At 46.3% G+C, this 12,516-nt stretch overlaps 1 non-coding gene across 1 annotated transcript; it reads left to right on the top strand.

Moving 5' to 3' along the window:
- Nucleotides 1-10,349: 10,349 nt before the first annotated feature.
- trnam-cau (transfer RNA methionine (anticodon CAU)) lies at nucleotides 10,350-10,421 on the top strand. The gene has a single exon. It is a non-coding gene; the product is annotated as a tRNA-Met (tRNA).
- Nucleotides 10,422-12,516: the final 2,095 nt, after the last annotated feature.

The raw sequence follows: 12,516 nt of genomic DNA, 5'->3' as shown, positions 1-12,516 counted from the left end.
AAAATTCTGTTTTCTCCGACAGGTACTGTCAAACCTGCCGAGTTTCTCTTTTGGTCTCGTCTTCTCAGCATACGCAGTCCCTTCCGTTAGACATTAATTCAATTCCGAAAACCCTCTGTGGAGAAGATTTCCATCTGGGGAACATTTTCCTGACCCCATTAAAAGCGCACAGCTTCGAAGCCAAAGAAGAGCGGCAAACACACCGCCCCTGGGTCGGCTCGAACCACCAACCTTTCGGCTAACAGCTCAACGTGCTGGCCAATTGCGCCACAGAGACATGCGTCAGTGAGGCGTGCACCATCCCTTAGTGATTTTATGATTCAGACTCCCCATCTAGAATTACAATTGACGTCTATCAGTTTTACTTTTCGATAATCAAGCCTGGGAGATGTGTTGTGGAGATACCGGGGACAGTCGACAGACACATTCATGTCACGAGGAAGGGGACAAGGGGACGGTGTCTGGATTGTCTCTGCTCAATCGGACCGGTCATCTTTCATTCTCCTCTAAATCCGCTTCCCAACGTGTTTCTAAAGGTTCACAAAGCTGGAGACTGGGATTTCTGTTTTGCTTCATGAACATTTTTCCATTGCCTTACTGACAATATTTTGCCAAAATCTCTTCCCAATTGTACGCCTTGCCTCATGTCCAGGGATGAGGAATTTCCATTTTGGGGAGACATTCCCACGGTGGAGAATGTTCGCTTTGGAGCAAAGAAGGATAACTGGAGATTTCCTGGGGCTGTTGGTAATGATTGGAGAAGAAGCGGTGGGAATGGGCAGATTAATGATCAGAAGAACCAATTGCCACTGACCAGAGTCAGTTACCAGAGGACAGGGATTGAAGTTCTTGAATGAAAAGCAGCACTTGTGCCTAATAAACACAGAGAATACTGCAGAAAGCCAACAGGTCGAGCAGCATCTGTGGAAAGGGAAACAGAGCTGACGTTGTGAGTCTGATACGTTGTTTGTTCAGAACCCGAGTTTCCTGCATGGCAATCAATTCCCAGACATGAGAAAACGGGACGTAATTGAGACGGGTTTTGTGAAGTTTGAGCGATAATGCAACCAACAGGAAGTCATTTAAAATCGCCAGCGAAGAAAGCATAGCCAGCAGGTTACCACCCTGGGCGGGGAGCCCCAAATGATCTCTACGCCAACACCTTAAGTGTTCGGCCACAACTGCACGCCCAAAGTTGTGGTCTAAAATATCTCATGGAATTGTTCTAACAGGAAATGTGAGTACTGGGCTTGTCGCTGTTCGCGCCACAGCCCCAACCCTGTTCCCTGGATTTGATCAGGACAGAGGAGACTGATGGGAGATCGAATTGAACTAAACACATTGATGAGAGATAGAGCGGCTGGGAAGGATCCATTCCCGTGCGTAGAGAGATTAATAATCAGGGCCGAAAATAAGGAGCCACTTCAAGAAATTTGGGGTTCATTCAGCAAAGCTAATGTAGAACTGTTCACAGAAAATTGTGATGAAAGTCTCTCGAGTTATTTGATGAGAAGTGTTGGTGATGTTAATACAATCGATAGGATGAACGTAGATTGGTAAATGTATTTGGTAACAGTTCTCGTTATAGCATCGCCCTCTTGTTTAATTGATTCGACCCTCCTCATCTCTATGTACAGGAATTGCTCCCCAGCCTATGTCGCAACTCTGTAACAAAATGCATCAAAATCACTTCGTAAAGCCTGAGTACCAGATCAAGTCACAATCCAGTGGTTGCCTGAGCTTTGAAAGTAACATAAAATATACCATAGCCAACCATTGCTCTGAGATAATCTGGGAGACGAAGTTTCCTAATTTCTTTCCTCGAAATGAATCCCATCTTACTCATTTCAGTGTTCTTTAATATGGACTGGTATTAATTCCCATAGCACTTGACCGTTCTAATTCTGTGATTGAGCCATTTATTGGCCTCGATACATGAGTAGAATCTGTCAATTTTCAAGTGCCACCGTTAAGCCACAACTACAAACTTGTCTCCCGTTCACTCTCAGCTTTCCCTCAAAACCGAGCAACAGGGACAGGGAGAAAACGAACGGGAGTAAAACTCAGTTTGAATATGATTAGATTGCCAGTTGAAGAAAGAGCGAATGTTCCGCACAAAAAGCAGTTTCACGGGAACATTGCACAATATGAGTGTCAAACTCACGACCTCAGAATAAAAATCTTTTGTTCTACTCCTGAGGTATTCAAACATCTAGTCAGGGTGTGACCAGTTCTTTTATCAAGGCGAAATAACTTTTTAAACTTTACGACAACAAATACATTGATCAGCAGAAGTCCACAGCTCCAATGCTTTCTGCTCAAAACTCAGGAAAATCATTAAGATTCCACTTCCGTTTTGCTTCTTTCTCAACGCTAACATCCAGTTTCTTCAGTTTCTCTTCTTGAATGTAAAGTTGTTTGTCTTTTTTTTGCCTTTTTTTGAAAGCAAATTCGCTTCAATATCAACAAAACTGACAGGCAAATCTGACACACAAACAGCCATTCGCTACCACATATCCCCAATTCTCACTTTCAGATTTGCAAAGGTCAATAAAATAAAGGAACTAAGCAGTTGAGCACGTTTAGAAAGTAGATGACTGACTTTTATGGGTGACTCGCTTGGGCCTTTGCCAACGCTGCTCGCAGGTTTCGTGATCAGGACATAATCTCCCTCAGTTTTGCTGAGCCTGTGCTTGGTTCATTGGGAGATTAGGCCCGGGTTGCAGTCGACCCCGACTTAAGTTGCGTTGTTGTTTTTCACTGGCAGCAGAAGATTGGAGATTATAGGACCAGAACATTGCTGCTTTTCTATTTTTTCTTGTGTCGTTCCATCTGGGACTGAGGAAAGCGAATTATTATCGGGAAACCAAGAACATTACGTTTCTAAAGATTCAAGTGCAGGAATTCGATCAGTTAACTGTTCTGTGACTGTGTTTGTCCGAATATTGGTATAAGATGCTTGGGTGTGTCTGTGTTCGATATTTCAAGAACAAATAATTGGAGAATATTTTCTTGCAGATTGTGCCCCCGATAACAGGCCGCAAATGTGCAACAAGGAAACGGTAAAGATTATAGGAACATAGGAATATGAGTAGGCCATTTAGCCCCTCAAGTGTGTTCCAAAGTTCAAAGAAATCATGGCTGATCAGAGGCCTAACTCCATTTATCTGTCTTTGGCCCATGTCCCTTTATACCTTTCCTGAACAAAAAAAATCTGTTTCGGATTTAAAGCTGACAAATTATCCTGTACCCACTGCCATTTATGTACGATATTTCCAAACATCTGACAAACCCAATGTGTAGAAGTGCTTCTGAACATGTACCCTGAAAAGTCTGGCCCTAATTCTACAATTTTGCTCCATTTCGACTTACAACTATTTTGGTGAACAGCCGGACTTGCTGACTAAATGCACCAAAGAGTCTGAGATGTAAAATATCAGTAAGATTACTAAACCCGAGTGTTAGCGAATTCCAGCTTCAGACTACAATTACTGAAATAGCAATTGTCCCTTATCAATGTGACTTTAACAAAATAAAGGCTGGAACATTCATTGTAAACGGTCTGACCACAGACACTGCAGACACACCCATGTCACAGAAACCACCCCTGTGTGGGGATACAAACAGAGTGGTATGGCAGCCTGTCTGCAATTTCGTTCGTTTCACTTGCATTGTCACTTTTGTCTCGCTTTAGAAACACGAACTGACTGAGCGGAATACAGTCTTTCTCAGCCGTAATCATACGGTGCTTTTATAGCACTATCACTGCTTTAAGTATTGGTCGAGTAATTCGGGAACGTGGTTTGGAAGCCGATGGCTCTCACCGTGTTTAAACTTTACCAAATGTCTGCAAAAATCATTAGCCAACATCGGGAAAAAGTGCTTCCAGACATACCTGTGGAATTTCGGGGTTTGATAGGCCTTGAACTTAAGTGGAAGGAAGGGAAGCCCCGATGCAGGGGCTGCCTGACCCTCTTTAAAAAACTGTCACCAGAAATTCCAGCCGCAACACGACGTCATAGGACTTGCCCAGTGATGGCCTGCAGCTATTGTGACGCAATAATGATACTGGCCCCAGGAACATGAATATGTATTCGGCATTGGTCACGTGGTACTGAATCCAAAAAAATAGAAGGTCAGCAAACCAAACATGAGCAAAACCAACATAGTGTACAAATTCTCATGCAAGGACTGCACAAAACACCACATAGGACAAACAGGAAGACAGCTAACGATCCGTATCCATGAAGAACAACTCGTCACGAAACGACACGACCAGCTATCCTTAGTAGCCACACACACAGATGACAAGCAACATTGTACGACTGGGACAACACTACTATTATAGGAAAAGCCAAACAGAGAACAGCCAGGGAATGCCTAGAGGCATGGCATTCATCCACAGATTAAATCAACAAACACATCGACCTGGACCCAATATACCGGCCACTGCAGCAGACAGCTGGAACTGACAACCGGAAGCGACAGATACAAATCACTATAAATGCCGGAGGAAACATCACAGAAGCGCTTCACAGGAGGCTCCCAAGCACTGAGGATGTCACCTAGACAGGGGACGAAACGTCTGCAACACAAGTTCCCAGTTCGGCGAACAGAACCACAACAAAGTTTTTGTTTGCAGGAACTGAGTGACATAAACAGGATGCTCTCAAATTTCGACAGGAATTACACTTCCGTTCAAGATTTGCGGAAAGCTTTGTAGCTCGGTTGCCGATTGTCGTAGCTCGCTGAGCTGGGAAGTTGATTTGCAGGCGTTACATCCTCTGTCTCGGTGACATCTTCAGTGCGTTGGAGCCACCTGTGAAGCGCTGCTGTACTGTGTCTTCTGGAATTTATTTGGTTCTGTTTCTGCTGCTTTTGTTTGACGGTTCTGGTTGTTCGTTGCAGTGATTGGCATATGTCAATGTGTTTATTGGTGGAGTCCGTGGGTGAGTGCCATGTTTGTTGATTTCTCTGGCTGTCCTCTGTTTAGTTGTGCTATGACCGTTGTGCTGTCCTCGTCGATTTTATCGTCCTTGTCATTTGTGTTTGTGTGGGTACCAGAGACAGTGTTTAATGGGTAGATGGTGTTCATGGTTACAGATTGCTAGTTGTCTGCCTGCTTGTCCTGTACTGTATAGTTTTCATACAGCCTTTGCATGGAATCTTGTAAACTACATATTTTTTCCACATGATGTAGTTGGGTCTTTTGTTCTGGTGAGTTGTTGTCTGAGCGTGGCTGTCAGTTTATGGGCTGTCATGAATCCGAGTGGTCGGAGATGTCTGGCTATTAGTTCTGTGAGGTTTATTATAAAAGGTAAAGTGGTGAGTGTGTTGGGTCGTGGCAGATCCTCGTCCCGTTGTTTGTCTGCTTGGCAATTGTGGATATCCGTTCTTGGTGAAGCCTCTGTAGACGTGTTCTTCTTCCCTTCACAGGTCGGCAGTGCTGCAGTGTGTTGTCGCCCTTTTGAACAGCGTCCTAATGCAGCTTCTCTTGTCTGTGTTTTGGTGTTGTCGTTCAGGGTCTGGTCTTGGGATGTGGCTTTTCTATACACTTTTGTAGCACATCCCACGTTCTGTGTCCTTTCTCCCATAAACCGTCAGCTTCCAGTTTCCTGTCACTTCAACCTCCCACTGTGTTCCCATGACACTATTTCAGTGTCTGATCTGCTGCAGTGCTCCCACAAGGCACAGCGCAACCTGGAAGAGCGAAACCTCATTTTCTCCGGAGAGACCGTGCTGCCTTCAGGACCTAACACCGAGTTCAATCATTTTAGAACCTATCCACCTTCTTCCACGGTCTTTACCCGCCCACTCATCCCATCCGTTCCGAAGACGGATCGTTGGGCTCAAAACATTATCTCTCCTTTCTCTCCACAGATGGACTAGACCTGCTGGTTTTGTTCATTTGAAAATGAACAAAATGAGCAGGGAGACAGAATGAGAAGCACTGTTCTGGAAACTCTTTTGCTCCTTCAATTCTGAGAACAATGGCGAATGTATTTCACACTGAGCAAGTCTCAGCTGGTTCAGGAGGTGCTGGAGCCAGCGGCCTGTGGCTCGTTGGTCTAGGGGTATGATTCTTGCATTGGGTCTTCTACCGCGCAGACTTGCGAGAGATCCCGGCTTTCTTAACTTGACTTGTGCAAAAATGCCCGATTAAACTCCTCAAAAAGCATCTTCGTTAAACGAGGCTGGGCTCCCTGGAGTACGAATGGGACAGGAAGCGGGGAAGCGAAATGATTGGAGATAACATTGAACAGGTTGACTTGAGTGGTACCGTGTTTGAGGAAGGTCAGCAATGAAGGTAGTTTGGAAAATTGGGACAGCTCTCCTCGGAGAACAGAAGTTTGAAATCCGGCGTGGCAAGTTTTCCAAGTCATGAGGGGCCTAGAGGTTGGAAATAATGTCGTGAAATTGTTCCCACGTCTGAAAGGATCAGGAACGATTCGGCAGCGTTTTAAAGTCACGAGGAAAAGAAGTAAAAGTGACATTCGGAAGAACGTTTTCGTACAGGGAATGGTTAGGGTCAGTAAATCCCTGTCTGACTGTGACAAAGGGGCAGATTCAATGGACACACAATTGAATTCGGTGGTCCTGTTCGACCAACAGAACGTTCATAACAACACAGCCTCCACACCTCTGGACAGCAGTATATTATATAACAGCCGTGGAGATCTTTGATATGAGTCTGGAACGTGCATGCCAGACGCCTGTCGAAAAGCTGAAGGGTTCTGAGGAAAACACTGGGCACACCAAATGCAGAGTGGCGCAGCAAAAGCGTGTGGCCCCCACAACCCAGAGGCCCATAGATTGATGCCATCCTCTGTTGCTATTGCTCAATCTCTCCTTGAGTAGCTTTCCTTTGTAGTGAGGCCCTGTTCGATATCTTGCCTTTGCATCTGCTCCCCAAAACTTCGAGTGTCTGAGTGACATGTATCACACTGATACACTCGCCAAATTCACGCAAGCGAAGTGACTCGCTTCTGGACGTCTGAATGGTCTTCTCCTGTTCTCCGTCGAGTTCCTCTGAATTGAATCGTAAAACCACTTTTCTGAGATGTCAATGAGCTGATAAATTTAAAACCAATGCCTTCCGTTTTTGTCCATTCCCTGCAGTAATTCACCACGCCGGTTCGGACGTGAGTGATAAGACGGTCGGCATGTCAGGAACCGCATTACGACTCAGACACATTCCCCCAAGATGAGGACAGATCACCGATTGTGAATAACTTCAGAGAGAGGCAAGTGACAGAGAATGGCCGTGGACACGATGGGCTGAACGGCTTCTGTCTGCGCGACAAGGATGCTACGGGTCAATGCTGTCCTTCTGCTCGTTGGTCTAGGCATATGATTCTCGCTTAGGGTCTGTTACTGCGCTGATTTGCGAGAGGTCCCGGGTTCAAATCCCGGACGAGCCCGTGTTTGCTTTAACTTGACTTGTGCAAAACTGCCTGATTAACTTTCTCAAAAAGCACCTTCGTGAAACCAGCGTGGGCTGCCTGGAGTACGAATGAGGCAGAAAACAGAGAAATGAAATGGTTGGAGATCGTGTTCAACAAGCTACTTGGATGCTGCCTGAACTGCTGTGCTCTTCCAGCACCACTAATCCAGAATCTGGTCTCCAGCATCTGCAGTCATTGTTTTTACCATAGTGCTCAACAGGTTGACGTGAGTGGTGCGGTGTTTGAGGAATGTCAGCAATCAAGGTAGATTGGAAAATTGGGACAGCTCTCCTCGGAGAACCGAACTTTTCCAAGTCATGAGGGACTTAGGTCATGGGTTTTAGAGGTCTCAGTGATATTCTGTTCTTGGTCGGTTTCCTCTGAACTGAATCGCAAAACCGGTTCTCTACGATGCTAATGAGCTGGTAAAGTTGAAACTCAGACATCGTCCCCCACTATTAGGACGGATACCACCGATTGTGAATAACTTCAGGGAGAGAGAGAGACAAGTGACAGACAGTCGCCGTGGAATCCATGGGCTGAATGGCTTCTGTCTGCGCGAGAATGATGCTACGTGTTGCTGAGGGAGCAAAAATGGTTCATTTTTAACCGTCCCTTCCGTGTTGGACTGCCTGCAGTCCCTCAGCTCAGGGCCGTGGGGATGACTCTCAGTGAGTGAAGGTTTCACGCGGATTCTCTTCATCTGGGACACTTGGAGCTCAGATGTTAACTGCTGCGCGGTCGCAGCAAAGAAAGCGATGCCCACTTTGCAATAGACTTTCCGTAAGATTGCTTCGTGAAGACGATTTCTGAACACCATGCAGGCTGCACAACAATGTGAATTTACCTGGGCGAAGAGTCCTCGGTGTTCATTTCTCTCTGTCCTGCCAGCACAGCATCTTTCTGTCTCTCCGATAACAGACCTTTGGAGAAAGTTCACAATCAAAGTTGTTCATGTTCCCCGCATTAATGTAACTGACACCTCTCACCCCAAGAGTTTCAGAGAGAGAGAGAGAGAGAAAGAGGGAGAGAGAGCAGAAGAGCGAATGGACTCTTACCCTCCCCCAACTCTACATTTCCCCACCCCCCTCCCCCCAGAACAACGTGCAAGTAGAAATAAAATGGTATAATTATCCGCCAGTGGAGATAGTCCAGTTCCTGGGGATGAGACAAACATCAGCCCCACCGGGGACAGAATGACAAGCAGATGTTCTGGAAAGGCTTTGCTGCTTGCAATTCTTGCAGCAATGTGGAATGTACTTCACACTGAGCAAGTTTCAGCTGGCTCAGAGTCTCCAATGTTCATTGCTGTGTTTGCCGCCAGCTCAGAGAAAGAACAATAGGCAGGACGTAGGAGTGAATAACGATCCTCGTGAGAGGGCGAATAACTGTTAATGGAGACTGTTAGTGGCTAACAATACGTCGTGTGTCATAGCAGACGAGGTGATAAACAGGAGTCTTTCGTGTGGTAGGGGTCAAGGACATGGGGGAGTTCAGGCCCTATAGTTATAGAATTCGATATTGAAGACCGGAGGGCTGTAAGGTCTCTAAGTGGAAAATGAGATGTTGTTCTTTCATCTGGAGCTAGAACACTGCTGCAAGCCTGAGACAGGGATGTTGGCCACGGAACAGGGTGATGTGTTAAAGTGGCAGGCAACCGCAAGGTCAGGGCCTTTAGTTTCTGCGGGCAGAAGCGGGATGTTCTGCGAAGCAGTCACCCAGTTTATGCTTCATGCTACGTTGGGGAAACGACACTGTGAGCAGAGAATGCGGTGGAATGAAATAGCAGCAGGGAGACTGGATGAGAAGCAGCTGTTCGGGAAAGTCTTTGCCGCTTGCAATTCTGAGAGCAATCTCAAATGTATTTCATACTGAGCATGTCTCAGGTCGCTCAAGAGGTCTGGGGCATTGCCTGCGTGCGTGCTTTCTGGCTCGTTGGTCTAGGCGTATGATTCTCGCTTAGGGTCTGTTACTGCGCTGATTTGCGAGAGGTCCCGGGTTCAAATCCCGGACGAGACCGTGTTTTTTTTTAACTTGACTTGTGCAAAACTGCCTGATTGACTTTCTCAAAAAGCACCTTCGTGAAACCAGCGTGGGCTGCCTGGAGTACGAATGAGGCAGAAAACAGAGAAATGAAATGGTTGGAGATCGTGTTCAACAAGCTACTTGGATGCTGCCTGAACTGCTGTGCTCTTCCAGCACCACTAATCCAGAATCTGGTCTCCAGCATCTGCAGTCATTGTTTTTACCATAGTGCTCAACAGGTTGACGTGAGTGGTGCGGTGTTTGAGGAATGTCAGCAATCAAGGTAGATTGGAAAATTGGGACAGCTCTCCTCGGAGAACCGAACTTTTCCAAGTCATGAGGGACCTAGAAACAGGAAATAATGTTGTGAAAATGCTCCCACGCCTGAAAGGATCCATAACGATTCGGCGGAATTTTAAGTCACGAGGAAAAGAAGTAAAAGTGACATTAGGAAGAACGTTTTCGTACAGGGAGTGGTGAGGGTCAGTAAGTCCCTGTCTGACATTGACAAAGAGGAAGATTCAATGGACCCAAAAGGGAATTCGGTGGTCACGTTCAGATGTGCAGATTTCCGCTGAGAAGGCGAGAGAATGAAACGACTAGAGTCACACGTTTACTTAAGTGTAGAACCAGCAGAGCGAAGGTGGGCCGCAGAGCCTCCGTCTGCGCTGTGACACATGTTGTGATTCAGTGTGAAATCACAGTTCGAACGACAGAATGTGGGAATTTAGAAAAAAGTTTATATTGACACAGCCTCCATACGTCTGCGAAACAGCATATCACACGACAGCAGTGGAGGTCTTTGACATCAGGCTCGAAGGTGCCTGCCGCGTGCCAGACAAAAACCTGAAGTGTTCTGTGCAACCAGCTCCAAGCGGCAGCAGAGTGGCGCAGCGGGAGCGTGCTGGGCCCATAACCCAGAGGTCGATGGTTCGAAACCATCCTCTGCTATTGTTCACTCTCACCTTGATCTGCTTTCTTCTGGAAACTACCTTTGCATCTACTTGCCGAGTGTCCAAATGGCATGTCCGCATCGATCCACTCCATTCAAGCGGCTTGGTTTTAGAGGTCTCGATGATATTCTGTTCTTGGTCGGTTTCCTCTGAACTGAATCGCAAAACCAATTCTCTACGATGCTAATGAGCTGGTAAAGTTGAAACCCATGCCTTGCGGTTTCGGCCATTCCCTGCAGTAATTCGCCACCCTGGTTCAGACGTCAATGACAAGCATGTCCGAAACCGCATCACGACTCAGACCTCGTCCCCCACTATGAGGACGGATACCACCGATTGGGAATAACCTCAGAGAGAGAGGAGAGAGACAAGTGATAGACCATCGCCGTGGAATCGATGGGCTGAACGGCTTCTGTCTGCACGAGAATGATGCTACGTGTTTATGCCGTCCCACTGCCTGGCTCTGGGACCGGAGGGCTGTAAGGTCTCCAAGTGGAAAATGAGGTGTTATTGTTTCATCTGGAGCTGGAACACTGCTTCAAGCCTGAGACGGAGATGTTGTCCAGGGAACAGGGTGGTGTGTTAAAGTAGCAGGCAACCGCAAGTTCAGGGCCTTTTTAGTGAAAATGACACCTCTCACCCAAGGGATTCAGAGAGAGGGAGACAGCAGAAGTGCAAAAGTGCTAGATCACTTTTCCACATAAGCATCTTCGTTAAACGAGATCGGATTGCCAGAAGTAGGGGATGGGGCTGAGCTACCATTGCAGCGAACACAGCGAAGGGCAACACTTGTTCAAAGTTAGAACAAGTCTTGCAGATTGTTCGCCCACACAATCCGAGTCTGAATGAATTCTCCAGCTGCGTTATTGCTCAAATCTGAGAGTGAAATTTCAGGAAGCGGGGAATTGAAGTGATTGGAGACAGCGCTGAACAGGTTGTCGTGAATTGTGCCGTGTATGAGGAATGTCAATAATGAAGGCAGATTGGAAAGTTGGGACAGTTCTCCTTGGAGAACAGAAATTTGAAATCTGGCCCAGTTGACGTTTTCCAAGACATGAGGGGTCCAGACAGAGAAAATAATACAATGAAAATGGTACCACGCCTGAAAGGATCGCTAACAATTAGGCAGAGTCTTGAGCAAAGCAAGTAAAAATGACATTATGAAGAACGTTTTCGTGCAGAGAGTGGTTAGGGTCAGATTTACACAGTTGCACTGTCACCCTTGTAGAGCTCTGAGTTGTCTTGTCCTCTTCTGTCGCTGTGTTCTGATCTCAAGTGTGAAACCTCTTCCCTCAGATGGTAATGAACTGGTGAAGTAGAAACACATGACTTGCTGTTTTTGTCCATTTCCTGCAGACGCCCTTGTAACAAAATACTTTCTGCAGGATTGCTGTGTCATTTCAAATTCTGAACACCAAACAGGAATTTGTTGCAATGTGGGGTTGAAGTGTTTTAAGTAAAGTGTTCTGAGCAGGAAGCCTAGTGAAGGGTTAGGTGGGTTTTTGTTTTAAACTGCTCATTTCTTTCAGCCCCCAACAATGTACTTCCAATGCTGTTCGAAGGAGCGGTGAATCAGTAACTGGTATCATCAGAAGTCTTACGATTTTCAGTACTGCAGGTATTGCATTGTTGTATCAGCATTGTAAAGGTCACTGGCAGCAGCGGGAGGTGTGGGTTCTATTCACTGGAAGCGATGAAGCAGTTAGATAACACATATATGAGAGGGCAGAGTGGGACTTGTCTTTCAATTTGCAGAAGTTGGGAGGTTGTGGGAGCTGTGGTTCTGGGCAAACACAACTGCAGTAAATCATAGAAGCCCTACAGTGTGGAAGGAGGCCATTCAACCCATCAAGTCCACACTGACCCATCGAACAGCATGCCACCCAGACCCACCCTATCTCGTCGTTTCTGCTGGTGGGTTAGACTAGGTAAAAGAATTAGGGGTAGGTTTAAGGCAGAGGAGGAGGGACTACGTTTCCTGGAGAGTGGTGAATCTGTAGAATTCTTTGCCCAATGAAGCAATAGAAGCAGGCATATTCAAGACACAGTTCGATGGGATTTTGGATGGTAGGTGAATTTAGGGTAGTCAGGAT

Source organism: Chiloscyllium punctatum, chromosome 36, assembly GCF_047496795.1.
Source record: "Chiloscyllium punctatum isolate Juve2018m chromosome 36, sChiPun1.3, whole genome shotgun sequence".
NCBI lineage: Eukaryota > Metazoa > Chordata > Chondrichthyes > Orectolobiformes > Hemiscylliidae > Chiloscyllium > Chiloscyllium punctatum.
This window is presented reverse-complemented; position numbering and strand designations above follow the sequence as displayed.